The following is a 10,035-nucleotide window of genomic DNA, read 5'->3' on the forward strand; positions in this document are numbered from 1 at the left end:
CGTCATTCTCATTGATGAAAAAAAGACGGTCGTGGACTGTCCTTAAAAAGGACGGTCATGGACCGTCTCTTATGACCCTTTAAAGGACAGCCATCGACAGTCCTTTTGAAGGACAGTCATGGACCATCCTTAAAAAGGACTATCATAGACCATCTCTGATGAGCCTTCAAAGGATGGCTATGGACCATCCTTTAAAAGGACGGTCATGGACCGTCCTTAAAAGGACTGTCATGGACCGTCTATTATCACCATTCAAAAGACGGCTATGGACTGTCCTTTAAAAGGACGGTCATGGACCGTCCTTAAAAAGTACTGTCATAGATCGTCCCTTATGAGCCTTCAAAGCTTCAAATTTGAGAGGATCACCTGTTACAATATATTTCATCGTATTCTTCCTGATATACATCCATTATATAATATATTTCATCATATTCACATTCATATTAATCTAAACCCAAACTATGTAAATCCAACATAAACTACATTCATCCAAACATAAACTACATCTATCCAAACACAAACAATCTTATCCACATTACATTCATCCACACATAAATACATATAAGTTTAACTTCATAAAAAAAAAAAAAAAAAAAAAATCAGCAACAATTTTCTTTTTGTGTCTTTCATCTGAACAAAAATATTAAACCAACAAAACATTATAATTCAGAATTATGAAGAATTACATAAACTTCTTCCAAAAAAGTGGGCACTTTTTTAAAATAAAACTAATCATTAAAATAAAACTAATGCAAGCAAATAATGCAAAAAAGTGTTTTAATTCAAGTTAATAGAAACAACAACAAAAATTAAAGCTTTATAAAAAGGGACATGTGTTAAAAGGGATACATTCTTGTTTCTTGCCATGTGATTGGGCTACATTATTACAGCAATTGGACTTGGGTTCGGGATCGAGTTTAGGTTTGGGTTTTCAAGTTTAGGTTTAGGTTAGGGAGTTGAGATTAGGATTAGGTGTAGGTCTAGGTTTAAGGATTTGATAATACATTTAGGTTAGAGGTTTAGGTTTAGGTTTTAGGTTTTAGGTTCTAGGTTTAGGTTTAGGATTAGGTTTTAGGTTATAGGTTATAAGTTTAGGTTATAGGTTAAGGTTTAGGTTATAGGTTTTGGTTTAGATTAAGGTTTAGGTTTAGGTTAAGGTTTAAGTTTTAGTTATAGGTCATAGTATATAAGTTATAGCTTTAGGGAATTGAGAATAGGTTAAGGTTAAGTTTTAGGTTTAGAAAATCGGGTCCGGGATCGGGTTTTGGTTTGGGTTTTCAAGTTTAGGTTTAAGTTTAGGTTGGGGAGTTAAGATTGAGATTAGGTGTAGGTTTAAGTTTAAGGATTTGAGAATACATTTCGATTTTAGGTTTAGGTTTAAGTTTTAGGCTTAGGTTTAGGTTATAGGCTTAAGTTATAAGTACAGGTAATAGGTTTAGGTTTAGGTTAGGTTATAGGTTAAGGTTTATGGAATTGAGAATAGGTTAAGCTTTAGGTTTAGGTTAGGAAGTTGAGGTTAGGATTAGGTGTAGGTTTAGTTTAGGGATTCGAGAATACATTTAGGTTTTAGGTTTAGGTTTAGGTTATACGTTATTGGTTTAGGTTAAGGTTTAGGTTATAATCTATAGGTTTAGGGAATTGATAATAGGTTAAGGTTTAGGTTTAGGAAATCGGATTCAGGTTTAGGTTTGAGTTTTCAAGTTTAGGTTTACGTTTAGGTTAGGGAGTTGAGATTAGGATTAGGTGTAGGTTTAGGTTTAGGGATTTGAGAATACATTAGGTTTTAGGTTTAAGTTTAGGTTTAGGTTATAAGCTATAGGTTTAGGGAATTGAGAATAGGTTAAGGTTTAGGTTTAGGAAATTGGGTTCGGGTTCGAGATTGGGTTTAGGTTTGGGTTTTCAAGTTTAAGTTTAGGTTTAGGTTAGGGAGTTGAGATTAGGATTAGGTGTAGGTTTAGGTTTAGGGATTTGAGAATAGGTTAAGGTTTAGGTTTAGGAAATCGGGTTCGGGTTCGAGATCGGGTTTAGGTTTGGGTTTTCAAGTTCAAGTTTAGGTTTAGGGAGTTGAGATTAGGATTAGGTGTAGGTTTAGGTTTAGGGAATTGAGAATATATTAAGGTTTAGGTTTAGGAAATTGGGTTCGGGTTCGGGATTGGGTTTAGGTTTGAGTTTTCAAGTTTAGGTTTAGGTTTAGGTTAAGAGTTGAGATTAGGATTAGGTGTAGGTTTAGGTTTAGGGATTTGAGAATACATTTAGGTTTTAGGTCTATGTTTAGGCTATAGGTTATAGGTTTAGGTTTCGGTTTAGGTTATAAGCAATAGGTTTAGGGAATTGAGAATAGGTTAAGGTTTAGGTTTAGGAAATCGGGTTCAGGTTTAGGTTTTGGTTTTCAAGTTTAGGTTTAGGTTTAGGTTGGGGAGTTGAGATTAGGATTAGGTTTTAGGTTTAGGTTTAAGGATTTGAGAATACATTTAGGTTTTAGGTTTAGGTTTATGTTACATGTTACAGGTTTAGGTTTAGGTTTAGGTTTAGGTTAAGGTTTAGGTTTAGGCTTAGGTTTAGGTTATAATCTATAGGTTTAGGGAATTGAGAATAGGTTAAGGTTTAGGTTTAAGAAATTGGGTTCGGGTTCGGGATCGGGTTTAGGTTTTGGTTTTCAAGTTTAGGTTTAGGTTTAGGTAGGGAGTTGAGATTAGGATTAGGTGTAGGTTTAAGTTTAGGGATTTGAGAATACATTTAGGTTTTAGGTTTAGGTTTACGTTATAGATTATAGGTTTAAGTTTAGGTTTAGGTTAAGGTATATGTTTAGGTTTCGGCTTAGGTTATAAGCTATAGGTTTAGGGAATTGAGAATAGGTTAAGGTTTAGGTATAGGAAATCAGGTTCGGGTTCGAGATCAGGTTTAGGTTTGGGTTTTCAAGTTTAGGTTTAAGTTTATGTTAGGGAGTTGAGATTAGGATTAGGTGTAGGTTTAGGTTTAGGTTATAGGTTATAGGTTTAGGTTTAGGGTTAGGTTTCGGTTTAGGTTACAAGATATAGGTTTAGGGCATTGAGAATAGGTTAAGGTTTAGATTTAGGAAATCGGGTTCGGGTTCAGGATCGGGTTTAGGTTTGAGTTTTCAAGTTTAGGTGTAGGTTTTGTTTAGGGAGTTGAGATTAGGATTAGGTGTAGGTTTAGGTTTAGGGATTTAAGAATACATTTAGGTTTTAGGTTTAGGTTATAGGTTATAGGTTATAAGTTTAGTTTTAGGTTTAGGTTTAGGTTTAGGTTATAAGCTATAGGTTTAGGGAATTGAGAATAGGTTAAGGTTTAGGAAATCAAATTCGGGTTTGGGATCGGGTTTTGGTTTGGGTTTTCAAGTTTAGGTTTAGGTTTAGGTTAGGGAGTTGAGATTAGGATTAGGTGTAGGTTTAGGTTTAGGGATTTGAGAATACATTAGGTTTTGGGTTTATGTTTAGGTTTAGGTTTAGGTTAAGGTTATATATTAAGATTAAGGTTATAGGTTTAGGTTTGGGTTATGGTTATAGGTTTAGGTTTAGGTTAGGTTATAGGTTTTTGGTTAAGGTTTATGTTATAGTTATAGGTTTTGGGATTTGAGAATAGGTTATATGTTCAAGTTATAGGTTATAGGTTTAGGTTTAGGTTAAGGTTTAGGTTTTGGGATTTGAGAATATGTTTAGGTTATAAGTATAGGTTTAAGCTAGGTTGTAGGTTAAAGTTTAGGGAATTGAGTTTAGGTTATAGGTTTAGGTTGTAGTTATAGGTTTTGGGATTTAAGAATAGGTTTAGGTTATAGGTTAAGGGTGTGATCCCTGCAAATACAGATATAAACACGGCCTCCTCCAATTGGTCAAGCCCTTCCAATGCTGTCCATAGGAAATAGACAGCTTCATCATGGTCATAAAAGCGGTTCCCATCTTCCAGAGACCCCCGCTCAACATCTGGATAGCTCCAACGCACATCCGGGTATACTCCATCAATTTCAAGAAAATACATAAATATGGCCTGTCCAAATGGCTAGGTCACTCCAATGCTGTCCATAGGAAATGGACAGCTTCATCATGGTCATAACAGCGGTTCCCACCTTCCAGGGACCCCCGCTCAACATCCGGATAGCTCCGACGCACATCCGAGTCTGCTCCATCAATTTCAAGCTAATACATTTAAAAACAACATAATTATATCTAAAAGTATCTGGATACCTGAGGAAGGCCTCCCATATTCATATTGTTGGTTACTCATTCCTTTGTCTATAAGCCACAATCGACCAACACTTTCTATTGCTACCTGTACTCTGAAACCAACATAAATATAACTGGGAAACAATATAAGGTATAAGAAAAAATGAATTTACCTATACACATCATTAAATGTTTCCCTATAAGGAGGTGATATTATATCTTTGATAGCCACAACCTGTATGACAGAGAAAAATGCAACTACAGTCTGTTATAATTTAAAGGAGAAAAAAGATTTGTGGCTGCACCGATATTCTAGTACATTATGAACGGCTGCCTACGTACCCAAAAAGTCAGATTGGGATCAAGCCACTACGTAGTTCTTTTTAATTGACCAAGTTACTAAAGGTCATAAATTTCATATTTAACAAAGTATCACTGAACGTCATCTTAAATCGTTTCTAGTTGGGATTTGAAAATTGGTTTAGGTTAAGGTTATAAGTTTAGGTAAAGGTTATAAGTTTAGGTTATAGGTTAAGGTTTAGGTTTAGGTTTAGGTTATAGGTTATAGGTTAAGGTTTAGGTTAAGGTTTAGGTTAGGTTAAGGTTATAGGTTTAAGTTATAAGTGTAGGTTATAAGTTTAGGTTTAGGTTATGTTATAGGTTAAGGTTTAGGGAATTGAGAATATGTGTAGGTTTAGGTTTAGGAAATCAGGTTCGGGTTCGGGTTAAGGTTTAGGTTATAGGTTTTGGGATTTGAGAATAGGTTTAGGTTATAAGTATAGGTTTAGGTTATAAGAATAGGTTTAGGTTTAGGTTTTATGTTTAGGTTAAGGTTGTAGGTTTAAGTTATATGTTTAGGTTTAGGTTATAAGTGTAGGTTATAGGTTCAAGTTTAGGTTAAGTTATAGGTTAAGGTTTAGGGAATTGAGTTTAGGTTTTAGGTTAGGGAGTTGAGATTCGGTGTAGGTTTAGGTTTAAGGATTTGAGAATACATTAAGGTTTAGGTTTAGGAAATCGAGTTCGGGTTCGAGATTCGGTTTACATTTGGGTTTTAGGTTTAGGTTTAGGTTATAAGTTATAACATTAGATTATAGGTTTAGGTTTAGGTTAAGGTTTAGGTTTAAGTTATAGGTTTTGGGACTTGAGAATAAGTTATATATTATAAATTCAGAATAACATTTTCAGAGAAGTTCCCTACATTAAACACTTGCCTATGTAATTCAATTGTCTTCAGTAAAATCAAATTAAGGGCATAGATGTAATTGTACAACGGACGTCCAACCCTAGGTACTCTTTTCTTCTCTCTCAAATTCTTTTCTACTTTTAAGAAAACAAAAGACAAAAAACCCTCATTCTCTAACCCTAGGTACTCTTTTCTTCTCTCTCAAATTCTTTTCTTCTTTAAGAAAGAAAAAGCCAGAAAACCCTCATTCTCTTTTTCTTTCACAAATACCATCTCCTTTTGGTTCCATAAAAATTTCCCTAATTACCTTCTTTAAAAGAGTAAGCGTGTCCCTATTCTTTGTAGTCATAATATCATGGGTTAAATAATGTAAAGAGGTGTGTCTGTGCATGAGTTTTATAGTCATATAGAGTACAACACTCATGACTACAGAAACTCATGGGTGCACCCATAACGCATATACCTATGTACACTCCCATGCATGTTATAACAGAACTTGGAGCATTTAAGTGCATTAGCCCTTGAGAGAGAATCTTATAAAAGCCTATTAGTCATCTCCATATTGAAAAGTTACTGGGCTGCAGATTGGGCTAGATCTCCATCTGAAATATGATCTAAAATTCAATGCGGTACATTTGTGGGTGGAATTAGCCACATGGAAAAGTAAAAAAGATAAGTCTTGTGGAGTGGTCTTATGCAGAAGAAAAGTACAAGACGTCAAGGCCATGGCACTATTTGTGAGCTAGAGTGGTTGAGAATCATGTGGCATCAAATATTCCCAATATAAGTGTTTCATGAAAGAAACAACCATAACGAGGTTGACTTCCACTTCATCGATAAGGTCTCCAACAACAAAATTTCGACTCATATCTTAAATCTCAAGATCAACTTGTAGATATGTTCACCAAAGAACTTGGATGCAAATCAATTTAATCAAGTTTACTACAAGCAGGACATCAATGATATCTACACACCAGCTTTAGCGTAAGTGTTAAAGTTGATGTATTATGGGTCATACAGCTATATGACAAGTTTGGTGAGCAATGTGGAACATATGATCCACACTATGTATACCCGAGCATTTTGTATTATGGGGGAAGTTCTGCCATTATGTATTTTATTAATAAAGCATGGGAGTGGGAGCATGTGACCTAACTAATCACACTTTCCCTTCTTTTCGTCTCACTTTCTTCCTTTTGACCATTTCCATTAAATGGCTAGGATCATCTGATAAGGGAGGTATATAGCATGCTTCATTCGGTCATGGGCCCAGCCAAATCAGCAACTTATTCCCCCACAAGTTGAGTCCCACTTGTACCATTGCAAAAAAATAAAAAGAAAAAAAATTTGCTGTTTCCTTCAACCCAATCATATAAATTTGCTGTTTCCTTCAACCCAATCATATAGTAACTCATTATTAATACTGCAAAGGAAACCTTAGGCAGAACAAGATAATACCTTCCTCTTGAGGACATGATGAGACGAGCGGGATTGTGTAAAAACCTAGATAGCTTCTCAAGCTTCTCTTGACCATCCAAAAAGAAAGTTCCCCGTGTACATGATTCTGATAATAAGCTGGGGGTTACATAGACATCTGTTGAAACAGAAGTTTGTTGATATATGAAATCCACAATGACCGACGATGGTAAATCTGTTTCCATGTTCTCGATCAAGATATAATGGTAATTTCTGGTTTCCTTGAGACTCTTTGTAAAAAAATATTCACCACCTCCCAAGTCCATATCCTGTCCAATCTTTTTCCGAACATTCCCATACCCTGCATTGTGAAAATTTAAACAGAAAAAAAAAGGGTGCGTTAGGACAGATCTCGCCTTCTTGTACTTGAGACAAATTTAACCGCAAATAGAAGATAACCTTTAAATGTTTGTGTTACATGACCTTGCCTAGGATTCTTCTTTTCCTACAAAGACATAAGAGACCGCATGAGACAATTATCAGTTGATTGCATGAAGAAACTCCAGAAACTGAATACTCAAGCTGCTAGACAAAGACAACCATATGATGTGCCATTTAATTCTAGAGGACTAGACAACTATGTGTTATCTCCCGCCATTTTCTAAATGGTGGTGACTCATCCAACATACATGCGGTGCATGTGCTAGTCAATACCAACCATCTAAATCATGTGCCCCATTGTGCATGGACCATATCCAGTATCTTGACAATTTAGTATCAGGCTTACAATTTGGACAGTGACCATTCTCTTGTAACTCTTCATTTGAGGCCACCAATTGGATAGCGAGGATCACTCGATGAGCAAGTCATCCCCAGTTAAGAAATGGTGCAAAACCAAGTATTCCCATCTTATTTACAGATATATCTACGTTATTCTAGCAAAATGCAGAAGAATAAGTCCATGATTGTGTGGAAATTCTAGAGAAACCTACCTTAGAATTGAATGTTTGAGGTTTATAAGGCATGTTGGGCTCACATTTGACAGCAGATCCACAGGTTTCATTAAAACATGCAGCACATGCATTTGCTGAAATTTCATGTTCAGTGACGAAAGAAGCACGATGTGAACCCAATTCAAGTTTCTTTCTTGATATTTCCAAAAAGAAATCCATTGTCACCTGTCCCATTCACCACACCTACGCTATACATGTAAAGCAATGCAACCTGTCAAAATCATGGGCCCAATGTGAATAAAGCATAGACTGACATTCATACCAAACAAATGATTTAACCATCTGATTGGATTGCTCTAGTAGAACTTCAACCACTGAGCATCCACTACCAAACAAATGATTTAACCGTGCAATTGCTCCATAACCTCGGGCGCCATCCTGCCGAGAACAAGTAGAAAGAAAGGCCTTACCGTAGATGAGTTTAGTTGGTGCATTAGAATATTAAAAAAACAAGATCCACATATTAATACCAGGCTATAGAGGCCATCAGACAAATAAACACACGATTTCAAAGAATAACTTTAAAGAACTCTTTTCATTGACAGGTGTAAAGCTAATAATATGCCCACAAAAAGTAATACACCATTCTCAACAAATGTGTGTGTGTGTGTGTGTGTGTGTGTGTGTGAGAGAGAGAGAGAGAGAGAGAGAGAGAGAGAGAGAGAGAGAGAGAGAGAGCAATGCAAGATTTGTTGCAAGAGAAACCATTGGAAATATTTCATTCTCACCAGAGATGTTAGTTCAAGGCTGCAAAGAAACATAAGGGCATTATCTGGATAACTAATATGGAATTAATGTCTCTAAGATAAAAGCATCAAAAGATAAGACTAGGATTGTCTCAAGTTTTTTCATTTTAAAAAACTTTTTGACCTTTTTGCAGCATCAACCTCTAGAGTGGAAATCATAAAGGAAACCTAAGGTCAAGCCATAAAGGATGATCCATTCATCGTCTTCTGGGGTGATCTAGAAAGGTAATGATGGTCAGGCAAGCAAAAGTGCTTCTTGCAATGGAGAGATGCAACACATATGAAGGGCAAATTCACTGATCAAAGAAATCACAGGGTCCAAAATTCTGATAGGACAGTTTGTGGGGTTCACTTAACTGATTATGTGGATGGTGGAGCCCACCACTGATTTGAAAAATGTGGTGGGCCCACTCTTAAGGTGTATCAAGCATTAACGAAAATTATCTCAGGTCATGTAAGAAATAATAATAAATGATGTGAGACTATTTAATCAGTACCTAATATCAAAACAACCACATAGAAACAAGAAACATGAACAAGCAACCAAATGCAGCTGCACCAATTAAACACCATTGCCCCGATTAACCACATATTCCACATCAGTTTTTGTAACTGATCCAATCGAGGAGTATTCCAAAGTTGGTCACTCAGTTTTCGAGTTCTTTTTGCTTTTTCTTTTCTTTTCTTATTCTTTTTTAAAGTTTTTGAGTTTACTCGATGAACTAATTAACAAGTCACTTATATTCTGAAGCTTTACTCTGACAACAATTGATAAAGCCTTTTTTAATGGATTCGCAGTTAGTTTCATTACTTACAAACTATGAACTAAGTCCTCCTGGCTCAGTTCTGAGCTAATCAATGAGATTTTTCAAAATTGATTTCATATTTAGTGCTAATCAAAATTCCAAACTTCTCTCCAAGTTGATTGATAAATCAAGCTCCAAAGTGATCTCTAAGACTAACCTATGACTTGAAGGAACAATAGCTCTTAGATTTATCCACAAAAACAGCCTAATTTTCTGAATTATCAACTTTCCCAATTGTTTGTGGGAAGTTTGGGAGAGATCCACTTCTGAAACAGGGAGAAAGGAGAAAAAAAAAAAAAACAAAAAAAACAGAGGAGAATCTGAGATTTGATAAGAACATCACTGTCGGATTTTCCATTTCTGGGTATCATCCACCAGATCTTGAATCTGAAAAACAGAACAATCTGTATCCCTTATTGTGACCACATAAAGACCAAAGAAAACCTTAAGATGAGAAGGAAATAAATCTTCCAAATGCTGACTATGTTTGTTGAAATGCACTACCAAAAGGACTTGTTTGAGTTGGAGTTGATCAAAAGCCTAGCCTCCAAAGCCAGGCTTCTACCCAAATACAGAAGATGTTGTTTTAAGGAAGAAAATACTTTTAGTCAGACGCCAATAGAATTACTGCATGTCACAAAATAAACACTTAAAGCCGATTCACATGGGAAAAAAAAAAAACCATTCGAC

Source organism: Magnolia sinica, chromosome 9, assembly GCF_029962835.1.
Source record: "Magnolia sinica isolate HGM2019 chromosome 9, MsV1, whole genome shotgun sequence".
In the NCBI taxonomy this organism is placed as follows: domain Eukaryota; kingdom Viridiplantae; phylum Streptophyta; class Magnoliopsida; order Magnoliales; family Magnoliaceae; genus Magnolia; species Magnolia sinica.